The following is a 9,885-nucleotide window of genomic DNA, read 5'->3' on the forward strand; positions in this document are numbered from 1 at the left end:
GTCTGGGAGTGGATATCTGACCCATGCTTGGCCAAGGCCAGGGCCCACTGTGGCCTCACTGGGGTGGTGGCACTGTGGAAGGGGAGCCTGCAGCTGCTGGGACCCTATTCCTTGCCACTTGCAAGTGTGAGGTGGTGGTTCAACATAGAGGCAAGCAGAGATGAGAGAGGAAGAGAGTGGGTGAACTCCAGTTCCTGGTTCCAGTCCTATTTCCACCCTTTTGGAGATGGGTTTAAGTGAACTCTCCCACTCCCCCCCCCACTCTTTTTCCTAAGGATCTTTGAAAGTCCTAGTCACAAAGGACCAGGTTAATCCCTTTGTGACTAGGTTTAGTCCTTTGTGACTAGGACTTTCAAAGATCCTATTAGGATGAGCCCAAACTGAATCAGGGTGAGCCTCAATTTCATATGATTGTAGTCCTTATTAGAAAAGGAAATTTGATCTTGGAAGTACAAGTCCCAAGAAGAGACAGATGACTATATGACAGAGGCAGAGACTGATTGCCAGCAAGCCACCAATAGAATGCTAGACTTCACAGAAGGCATGGCCTGCCAGTACCTTGATTTTGGACTTCTAGCCTCCAAAACTGTGAGCCAATAAGTTCCTGTTGTTTAAGCCCATCACTTTGTGATGTTTTGTTATAACATGCCCTGGCAAACCAAGGCACTCAGCTAGTTGGGATTAGGCTTTGTTCACATGTAACCTAAACAATCACTAAAGGAAGAAAATTCAGTGACATATAGCATTTCATGAATTTGGGTAGACTTTGCTGTTTTGTTTTTGTTTTCGTTGTGGCTGTTACACTCAGCATCTTCCTTAAAATATCTCCCTCCAATCTTTTTTTCCATCAAAGTTTCTCCTACCCTGTGAGCCCATGAGCACTGGACGACCTGGATTTTCTTCTCTTCTACTCATTCCAGGAAAAAAATTCTCTCACTCTTTTTTTTTAATGCTGAGTGTTTTCCCTCTTCTTCAAGAAACCAAAGCCCAGAGAGTTTGCCTCTACTGCAAAATTTTATCAGAACACCTTCATAACGAAGGTGGTTCTCTTTCTACAAAGGATTTTTTGTATATCGACTGCTAAGAGAATACAATTTTCTCCATATTAGAACACTTGCAATGTTTGTATCATTCTTCTCATTAACTAAGCTCCCAAATGTTGTTTTCAAGGTCCTATATGAGCACATTTTATTCAAACTAGCTAATTCATATCTATTCCTTTTTTCCACCCAATGTTTCCATGCAAACCTAGATACAATTCTCATCAGATTGAGAAATATAATCTAAATATTCCCTTTTTCATTGAAGACCTTTGAAATTGTACCGCTTCCACATGTTTTATGATGTAGTTGTGTGAAATGTTTGAAATGACTTGCTATTTTACTCAAAAATAAATGTGTATTCCATTTTTAGCAAACTCTCTCTCTTGCCCACCTTTCTCCACTTCCCCCAACTGTTCTTGGCAATGACTTTGCTGTTGAAATGGGGGTGTGTCTGAGAGGAAAGGAAATTTGGAAGAAAGAAAGAATAATTCTCTTAGATTATTTCCAATGTTCCTGCTGAGAAGGGGAATTATGGGAGGAGATGACTAATATAGCTCAAGCCGGGGCATAATTCTCCCTCTGAAAGTTTAGTGAGAACTCTTGAAGATGTAGGGATAGTGTTTGAGGGAGCTTCTTTTTGCTTTCAGCAAAGAAGGTATTGATATTTCTTCAATTACCCTGACTGTGGTAGATTAAAAATGGTCATAAATTCTTTGCAGCTCCTTCCTTCAAGAGTTGTGTTTTTCTCCTCCCTTCTAATGTGAACTGTCTTTGGAACTTGCTTTGGCCCATAGAGTGCTATGGAAGTGATGTGCCTGCTGAGCAAGGTCTTAAGAGATCTTCGTTGCTTTTGCTTATCCCCTTGGAATGTTTTACCATTATACTGAAAATAGCAGCCATTTTGCCAGAAGGCCACATGGAAGAGAATGATGGCACTCAGCCAACATCCCCAGCTAATCACCAGACATAGGAGTGAGGCCAGGTTAAACTCACAATGCCAGCTGAACTGCCAGGTGACTGCAGTCACTATGACCTCATGAGAGAAAACCAGGGGGACTGTCCACCGTTTCAGCCTGAATTGTGGAATCATGAATAAATATGTCTCTCTAACTATTGATCTTGATACCTATATCTATCTGTAGAAAGGGGAAGTGGGTGATACAGGGCAGAGAGGGGCCATTCAGGACCAATGTTCTGTGGTAGGAAAGAAGTAGTGGAATCTAGTCAAGAATGAAAGGAATGAGGAAGGCAGATAGTCCATCTTCTGTAACAGAAGGGAAGGCAGTATGTATGGGCACACTTAAAGATAAGGAGGCAGATTTGATAGGAAGTATTTGGAAGTTCTCTTATGATTGCTTAAATTTTCTTAGTGTGATGACACAAAGGTGATAGGAAGTAATGGAGTTTGATGTTAAGGAGAAGGTGCTCTTTGAAGAGTGGGAGAGTGAATTGACTATGGTTGTTCAGTAGGATTATAGGGAAGCATCAGAAGTCCCTTGAGGTTAGTGTTCACATACCTAACTGAGACCTCTTAGCTCTGACCTTTTTTCTTTAATACAGCCATAGTCATAGAAAGTATATAGAATACATAGAAAGTTGAATTAGTCATAATTAGGGCCTAGACAAAATATGATGGAGTGAAAGAAGGTTAAGAAAACTGAATGCAAGTGAGTGGTCATGATGATGGCCCATGCAATATGAGCCAATAACGGGGGGCGGGGGTGGAGAAAATGATTGGGGTAGAATTTTGGGAGAGGAGGTAAGATAAATGGATTGAATATAGCTATGTGAGGAAAGGCATTAACTGTGTGTGGTATTATTTAGCATCTGAAACTAAAGTATTGTGATGGTAGGCAAATCACTTGAATTTACTTATTTGTACCACCAAGGGGGTTGGGCTAGAATAAACGCTAAGATTTCATTGCAGTTCTAACAATTTTTCATTCTTTTTCCACATAAAATAGTGGTTTGGTACAAAAGATGCTGGCAAATCTCTGCTAAGTTTTCTGACAACACCCTAAGGTTAATTAGTCTATTTAATTACTTCCCTCAATTATTTGTTACATTCTTTCAGGATGACAGCTGCACAGAAAAGGATTTTGGAATAAGCATTGGGAGCTTTACTGGAAAATATCTGGGGTCACTGGAAATGTGGGCTAGTGGTCAAAACTGCATATAGGGAGGTAACAGTGTTGGGTTTCTGTTCTGGTTCTAACTCAATTCTGTTTTATATTAAGTCATATATACAGCTTTTACAGGGGTTTATTCAAAGTTCTGTTTAGATTCTGTGATTTGTGCTTTTTGGGAATATTTGACCAAGGCAAAGCTAGGCTGAGAAGTCCTGGAATAGAAGAGGCATGATTGTTTTCTTTTCACTGGTCCATCAGAATTTGGACTAGATAATTGCAGCCATGATGGCATTTGGGGGAGATGTGAAAGCAAATTTTCTAACATCCTAGATGAAGGCTTTTCATCTTAATTGAAAAGAAGCTTCCAAATTCCAAGCTATTGTATTTGCTGGCAATTACACTGCCTCTATATCTGACTTTGACTATTGCAGCTCCTTCAAACTTCTCTATCTCTGTTTATTCTCCAAATAGCAGCCAGGAGTTATCTTTTAAAAAAGTATATTGGGTCATTTTACTCTTCTGCTTCTTGAAACCTTCCATCAATTTCCTATTAGATTTATTTATTTATTTATTTATTTATTTATTTATTTATTTATTTATTTTTAGAAAGTTCTAGTACTTCACTCATTCTTTGGGAAATGTGATGGTTTTTTTTTTTTTGGCTTTATTTTATTTATTTTATTTTTTTAAGATTTATTTATTTAATTCCTCCCCCTCCCCCAGTTGTCTGTTCTCTGTGTCTGTTTGCTGCGTCTTGTTTCTTTATCTGCTTCTGTTGTCAGCGGCAGGGAAAGTGTGGGCGGCACAATTCCTGGGCAGGCTGCACTTTTCTTTCCCGCTGGGTGGCTCTTCTTATGGGGTGCACTCCTTGCGCGTGGGGCGCCCCTACGCGGGGGACACCCCTGCGTGGCGCGGCACTCCTGCGTGGCGCGGCACTCCTTGCGCGCATCAGCACTGCACCTGGGCCAGCTCCACACCGGTCAAGGAGGCCCCGCGTTTGAACCACGGACCTCCCATGTGGTAGACGGACGCCCTAACCACTGGGCCAAATCTGTTTCCCTCCTATTAGATTTAGAATAACATCCAGACCCCTCATTTTGCCCTGCAAGATCTTATAGGAAATGGGCCATACTTTTCGCCCTGATCTAATCCTGAACAAGTTTCCTCTTCATTTACTATGCTCCAGGCACCCTGGCCTTTGTTCCAAGAACATGCAGAATTCTCCCCTATCTCAGCACTTGGCTCCAGGGGTCCCTCCACTTGGAAGCTCTTTTATTTTATTTATTTATTTATTTATTTATTTATTTAATTTATTTTTGCCTCTTTTTCTTTTTTATTATATTTTTTAAGATACATAGATCATACAAAATGTTACATTAAAAAATTTAAGATGTTTCCCATATACCCCACTCCCCAATACCACCCACTCCTCCCACATCAACAACTTCCTTCATTAATGTGGTACATTAAATGCATTAGATGAGTACATTTGGAGCATTGCTACACAGCATGGATTGTAGTTTATGCTGTAACTTACACTCTCTCCCAGGCCATTCATTGGGTTATGGCAGGATATATAATGTCCTACATCTGTGCCTGCAATATCCTTGAGGACAACTCCAAGGCCCAAAATGCCCCAATATCATATCTCCCTCTGCCTTCAGCAACTGCTGTGGCCACTGTTTTCATATCAATGACATAATTTCTTCCCTTGCTACAGTCACAGCAATTCTATAGTAGAATACTAGTAAGTCCACTCTAATCCACATTTTATTCCTCCATCCTGGGGACCCTGGGATGGTGTTATCCGCTCCACCTCTAGATTGTCAGGGGGCTTAGATCCCACATGCCTGATGGATGGTATTTTCCTGCTTGCTGTTGTAGACGCTCTTAGTTCCCTGGAGTGGTGGTTGACCAGCCTCACCTCCCTCTTAGCTGACCTGGGTAAGTTCAGTTAACTGGAGCATAGGTGTAGCAACTCTGCTGAGGCTCATGGCCCAGCTGGCACATGGACAGTCCACATATTCAAATCTCCTGAGCATAAACCAACCCCAGTGCCAACCACATGTTCAGTAAAAGTGACAGAATAGGCATGCATCGAGAGGTCACAACTGAGTCCACCCCCATCACACTCAGGAGCACAAATTCCAAAGTATGGCCCACTGGCAAGGCACTGAACTCCAGAACCATCTGTCATGGCCATAGGACCTGGGTGTAGAATAGAAAAGTTTTATTTATTTATTTTATTTTAATTTTTTTGTCTTTATGTATTTTTTTGACGTTACATTAAAAAAATGAGGTCCCCATATACCTCTCAGCCCCCTCACCCACTCCTCCCATAACAACAACCTCCTCCATCATCATGAGACATTCATTGCACTTGGTGAATATATCTCTGAGCCCTGTTGCACCACATGGTCAATGGTCCACATTATAGTTTACACTCTCCCCCAGTCCATCCAGTGGGCAATGGGAGGACATACAATGTCCAGTAACTGTCCCTGCAGCACCACCCAGGACAACTCCAAGTCCTGAAAATGCCCCCACATCACCTCTCTTTGTCCCAATCCCTACTCTCAGCAGCTACTGTGGCTATTTTCTCCACATCAATGCTACATTTACTTCCATTACTAATCACAATAGTTCCAGAATAGAATATCATGACCTTAATGATATGAAATAAGTAAACCAAGCTGCCTCAGAGAGCTAGAGACCGGATGATAGGCTTAAAGGAAGTTGGGGGGTAGAGGAAGGTTGTGAGTTGACACCTACTTGGGTGAAATCTATGATAAGCTGGAGGTAAGTATTTGTACAGGAAAGGGATAAAATGGGGGCATAGGGATACCTTTGTGTGGGATTTTGTGGGCTTGAGGGGGGCTAGGGATGGGAGGATGGGTAATATGGAAGCCCTTTTAGAGTCCTGCAGGACTGGTTAATCACCATAAAAATGTCTCTTGTTTCATTTACTTTTTGGTATTCTGTCTCCCCTTCAACAGAAATATGTGATATGTACTTGTCTGTCTCATTGGCTGTTGTAGCCCCTGTGTATAGGAAAACGTCTCGTAGGAACTCAACAAATTTTTTTTTAACAAATTGATTTTATTGATACATATTAATAAAGCATAAATCCACCTGAGGTATACACTCAGTGGTCTTCAGTATAATCACATAGTTGTTCATTCATTGCTTCAATCATTTTTAGGGCATTTTCATTATTCCAATAACAATAATAAACAAACGAAAAGCTCATCACCTCTCAATCTTTCTCTGCTTTCCCTGCTGAACATACTTGCTATTCTGTTTCCTTCTCCCTAAGTTTATTTGTATTTTTATTTTGTAAAAACAGTCATATATATATATATATGCAATGTCATCCATATTCGTATTTTACATGGTTTCACTATGTTATACAGTCCCATGTTATATTTTTAAGCTTTCTTTCCAGTAACATACATGTTGTTAGACTTACCCTTTTAGCCAGTCATACTCATATGCTCTGCTATTAATATTTACAAACACTATGATGTACTTTCACCATTTCTATTCATTTCCAAAGATTTACAAACAACCTTTTTACCAGTGCTGCACAGATTGATCCTCACTTTCCATCCTCTATCCTCATTCTGTGTTCTGGTGGCCTATATTCTAATTATAACTCCATGAATTTACATAATATATTTAGTTCTATAGTGCAATCATACACAGTATTTGTCCTTTTGTGTCTGGCTTGCTTCACGTAACATACTGTCCTCCAGGTTCATACACATTGTCATATGCTTCATGACTTCATTTCTTCTTATAGCTGCATAATATTCCATCGTGTGTATACACCACAAATTGTTTATCAACTCATCAGTTGATGGACAGCTGGGCTGTTTCCAACTTTTGGCTATTGTTATAACACCACTGTGAACGTTGGTGTGCAGATGTTTATCCGTGTCACTGTCAGTTCTTCTGGATATATACCTAGCAGTGGTATTCCCAGATCACATGGCATGCCTATATTCAACTTCTTTAGAAACTACCAAACACCTCCACAGTGGCTATACCATTCCACATTCCAACCAATAATAAGCATTCCTATCTCCCCACATCCTTTTCAACACTTAAAATTTTCTAACTTTTTGATAGTGGCCATTCTATGATATCTCATTGTACTTTTTATTTGCATTTCCCTAATTGCTAGTGATGCTGAGCATTTTTCATGTGTTTTTTTTTTTGCCATTTCAACAAACATTTTTTTAAATGAGTAACAGTGGTACCTTAAAAGTAGGTGAAGCAGAAGTGGCCTGGCTAGGGTCAATTGAAGGGGTTTTAAGCTGGGCTACTGATCCATATTATTTGCATTAAACTGACAGTATTATCTGTCCAGTGTCCAGTAAAGCTTCTTTGAATCTTGAAAAAGTTGTAGCCTTTGAGATTGCCCTCTGCAAGTGCGAATGGCAGTCACACCAACTAACATCTTGGTTCTTAGTGGCCATCTAGGGAGAAATAGGATCTAGGAGGTGCATGATGTAGAGCATCAGGGATGGGGGAGTAATAAAACAGAACCAGACCTCACATATATATTTTTAATGTAATATTATTACAAAGTCAATAAAAAATAAAAAAATTAAAAAAAAAAAAAAAAAAAAAAAAAAAAACAAAACAGAACCAGTATTTTTTGGACAAAGGGCCAACAGGGAAAAAAAAAATGTCATAAAAAGAACAAAAGATAAAAAGTTGTTAGGAAGAGAATTAGACCAGAATTTTGTCTGGAATGGGAACATTTTTGTTTCCCAATCTAGAAAACAGTGGCAGTGTTGGCAACTAGTAATGTATATTTCCAAGTATCAGAAAGTTTTTTAAAGCAACTCCATGATAGTTTTTCATGATTACAGACAAGCTTGGGAAGAAGGGTAAGAAGTGCCTTTTCAGTTTAAAACAAATGTTGAAGCAACCATTACATAAGACAATGTATGCAGCTCAGCACGAGTGTTTCAGGGAAAGATTTGGTATCTTATAATGTTGCAGTTACTATGGTGACAATGCATTTTTAATGGCATCATTAAATGGTAATATAACTACTTGTAACTAAGGAGTGCTGAATAGTCACAGCTGTGTTGTTTGGAGTTTATGTGTCTTTTCTCCAGGATGTTTTTTAATGACTTCAAAATAAAAGGGTTATATAACAGAACACCAATTGATATAGATGTACTTTTTAGAAATAGGAAAGACTTTAGGGAATGTTAATTCTCCCCACTTCTACACACACACACACCTGTGCACAAAAATGTACACCCACACATTCTTTATAGATGAAGATCTGGAGAGATTAAGTAGCTTTTCCCAGTGCATTTAGCTAGTGACAGAATAGGATAGCTCTGGTTTTCTGATCTCTAAAACAGTCTCCCCAACACAGTACTACAAACAACTTACTCTACATTCTTTTTAGAAATCAAAATTCCTAAGAAGTTGCAATGAGTTTTATATCACCTGTGGGATTGCAAGATGCTTAGGATACATGAAAAAGTCATGAATGAGTAATTTACTTGATGGAGTCTATAGAGGGAATTCATGAAGTCCATAAACACTTTAATGGTTTTGCAAACGTGTGTGTGTGTGTGTGTGTGTGTGTGTGTGTGTGTGCACTGGCATGGTTTCCTTTTCTGATAAGAGACTTTGTGAGATTCTCAAGAGGTCTGTGACCTCCCCACAAATAAGTGATAAATGATGGCTCTTTACCAACTTATGATGTCAAAATATCACAAACAAAATGGAAATGCAAATGTTACATTGAGAAAAATATTACAATATGACAAAGGATTAATGGCCTCAATTTATAAAGAGCACATACACATCAAGAAAAGCATCAAAACACAGTTGAAACTAGGGTGAGGCAAATTAATGGAAAATACACTGAAATGGAAGTACAAATGGATAATAGAAATGAAAAATTTTCATCCTCATTAGTAACCAGTTGTGATGGTTTGGAGCCATATACCCCAGAAAAACATGGTCTTAAATTTAAGTAATACCGAAGTAGGACTTTTTACTGAGGTTACTTCAGATAAGGTATGGCCCATTTCAATCAGGATGTGTCTTAATCTTTTCACTTGTGTGTGTTATAAGCAGAATGAAAGTCAAACTCAGAGAGAAAGTCACAGGAAGCAAAAAACTGAGAGAAAGCCACAGAGGGAGCAGTCAGAAGGTGAATATCAACAGAATCCAGAGGACAATGGAGAGACCAGGGGATGCTGACATGTGTCTTGCTAAAGACCAAGATTGCTGGCAGCCAGCTCCAGAACTCCAGTCTTGGGGAAGAAAGCATCACCTTGATGATACCTTGATTTGGACTTTCTTTTAGCTTCAAAACTTTGAGCAAATAAATTCCCATTGTTTAACCCAACCCATGTCCTGGTATTTGCTTGAACAGCCCAGGAAACAAAAACACCAATGAAATGTAAATTAAAAAAGTAAAATATACCACTTTCACCCTTAAATCACCACAGATTTTTAAAAAACCCAGCATGTTATTATTTTGTGTGGAGAAGAGGTAGAAGGCTAAGCAGATTCTGACACTGTTAGGAGGAGTATAAATTGGAGCAAAGGTTTTGGAAATCAAATTAATAGTAGTTTGGATTGAGAGCCTTAAGAATTACTGTTCATAAGCAGTAATTCAAATTCCAAAGAAATAGTTCTAGTCTAAGGAAATAATTAGGAAGGCTGATCAA

At 39.2% G+C, this 9,885-nt stretch overlaps 1 long non-coding RNA gene across 1 annotated transcript; it reads left to right on the top strand.

Annotated features, from left to right (window-relative positions):
• Positions 1-390: 390 nt before the first annotated feature.
• Positions 391-9,560, top strand: LOC131273664 (uncharacterized). Its single transcript, XR_009180931.2, has 2 exons — positions 391-588; positions 9,287-9,560. It is a non-coding gene; the product is annotated as an uncharacterized lncRNA (long non-coding RNA).
• The last annotated feature ends 325 nt before the right edge of the window (positions 9,561-9,885 follow it).

The sequence above is a fragment of the Dasypus novemcinctus genome, chromosome 16, assembly GCF_030445035.2.
Source record: "Dasypus novemcinctus isolate mDasNov1 chromosome 16, mDasNov1.1.hap2, whole genome shotgun sequence".
Classification (NCBI taxonomy): domain Eukaryota; kingdom Metazoa; phylum Chordata; class Mammalia; order Cingulata; family Dasypodidae; genus Dasypus; species Dasypus novemcinctus.